At 46.3% G+C, this 2,339-nt stretch overlaps 1 pseudogene; it reads right to left on the bottom strand.

The window, feature by feature from the left end:
* Nucleotides 1–441: 441 nt before the first annotated feature.
* On the bottom strand, nucleotides 442–1,894 carry LOC144762916 (uncharacterized; annotated as a pseudogene).
* Between the last annotated feature and the right edge of the window lie 445 nt (nucleotides 1,895–2,339).

Below are 2,339 nucleotides of genomic sequence, written 5' to 3'. Positions count from 1 at the left end.
AAACTCCTTTTCATGGTTTTCAGAGTACCACTGTAGAAAACTCTCTTTCTCAGCAGGCATCATATAATCAACCCCGTAGCTGTCCGGAGGCGGCATGGGCCCCACATAATTCTGGTTCGCCCAAGTGTTAAAAAAGTGTGCAAAATAACCTTTACACCCGGGAAAACCAAAAGCTTTTGGTAGCTTGCTCAATTTCATGGGTAGGAAATTCAGGGTGTCTTATTTGTAACTGCCCAGCCATTAACAACATCAGCTTGGACCCTTGAGTGATGAGTTCTACTTGCACCTTTTCACGAATCATATTCTGTAAAATAAAGAATGAGTCGTATGCTTTAGAGTTGTGGGCAAGCATGGTATACACTTTGAATTTTGACTGAATGAACGTATTGAGGAAATCACCAACGCACGTTCGCCCCTCAAACTCCCAGCAGTCATCGGAAGTTAGATGGTGGGCGTAAATATAGTTAGGTTGGTGTACACCCGTCTCCTGTGTGCACTCTATATCAAAAACAATGTAATCTTCGGTTTTGGGCTGATGTCTGCCTTTAACCATGTAACACTGGTGTACAAATCCAGCCCGACATGGAATCTGACACCTTGGACATTTCATGCCTTTGCATTTGTGCTCTGTCGACACATATCGGCCACACTCTTGACAGTCCATTTTAGGGCTGCATTTAATAGCTTCACGGTGTATGCGCAAGCAGGCTTGCGAGCGACAAAACATTTTACAGGTGCGACACATCACCTTCAGGGCATCGTCTACAACGCAACCATCCCTCTGACACATCTTACAATGTATTTCACACTGATGCTGTGCCTTAGTGTTGTATATATGGTCGCAATGTGTGCACACGTACTTGACTCCCAGAAAACTTTTAAGGTTCAAGATACCGTAAAAATGATTCTCATGGTGAAGGACATATACAGTCTTGTTTTTCACACGCCCCCCGGTTGTAAAGTACTTTCAAGAACCGTTGTGATAAAGAACTTTCACCGTAACAGCGAAATAGTTCTCAAAAAGACCTATGTCGCCAAAGCCGACCATGCGGTCTGGAGGTATTTCAAGAACCTCATGGGCTTCAGCTGCTCTAGACATGATGACAGCGTCGGTGGTGTTGCGACCCATCAGCAATCCCACGATGCTGGCCGCCAGACATGTGTTGGCTGCTCCGTTGTTAAAGTTGAGCAGCCAACGTTGTTTCTTACCAATGATCTTACTGTACAGGACACTCTTTAAAGGCCTGGAAACACCCCCCTCACAACCCCTTACAATGAGGGCTATGACTCTGAAAGTGCCATAGGCGACTAGTTCAGCCTTACTCTGTAACAGCTTTGACAGGTTTTCTAAAAATTCCACAGCATCAAACACATCAAGGGCCCTTCTTTTGGTGAACAACGGACTGTCAAGGCCCTGCCCCTGGAAGCGGAGCTGGAAAAAATCATTAGGACCCACATCACGTATCAACCTATCAATGAGTGATTGCACAGCCTGCTGTATGACTAAATGCCCGTGCAGGGAGGACCTTATCCGGTGTAGGTTAATAAAACTAAACTCCTCGTAGTGCTGTGTAGCGTTAAATCTCTCTACAGTACGGCTGTAGGTTCTGACGCTCTCTAAGAACACTGTCTCTGAATCCTCATCTTGAGGAATCTGACTGGAGGGGGAGTTTGCTGCCGTATCACTTTGGGGATTCTGGTTTAGGCCGGGCTTGGGGGTCCTTTTAAGACGCCGTGTAGCGCATATTTTGGCTTTCTTTAATTTACTTATTAAAAGCCGGCGTTGCTTAGCGCTATTAGCCCACTAATGTTTTTTGCGGGACCATACTTTTCTAGGTAGCCGCCCCCCTCCTACCTGAACAGTATGGTTTGTGTCTGTGTGTGATGTGCTCATAAAGACCTCTGCTACAGCCCCAGCCCTAGGGCCTTCTGTGTGTACCTGGGATTGTCGTTTTGGAGCTCTACCCCGGGATCACTCCAACTGTACCGCCCAAGGGCGTTCCTCGCCTGAACTTGTGTAATGACTGGTGCATTGTACCGGTGTATGTGATTCAGGCGGTGCTTGTGAAAATATATAATCTTGCTTGAGGGGTTCCAAGTCCTTTTTACGGTTGAGGAAGCATAAGAAACGCAGGGACTTTGTCAGAACTGTGTGGACCCTGCTGCTATATTTAGATTTACGCTTACTTTTATTAACACCCAGGGCTTGTTGGGTCTTTAAGGGCCTACGTAGGCATAGTCAAGAGGGGATACTCCAAATATCGGCCACTGTTGTTTGGCACGTTTGTATCATAACCCTTTTACACTGGTCAACCATTTGTAGTATCTTTCGCTGCGCC

Source organism: Lissotriton helveticus, chromosome 1_1 (assembly GCF_964261635.1).
Source record: "Lissotriton helveticus chromosome 1_1, aLisHel1.1, whole genome shotgun sequence".
In the NCBI taxonomy this organism is placed as follows: Eukaryota; Metazoa; Chordata; class Amphibia; order Caudata; family Salamandridae; genus Lissotriton; species Lissotriton helveticus.
Note: the sequence above shows the minus strand (reverse complement) of the source record. Positions and strands in the feature narration are given on the sequence as shown.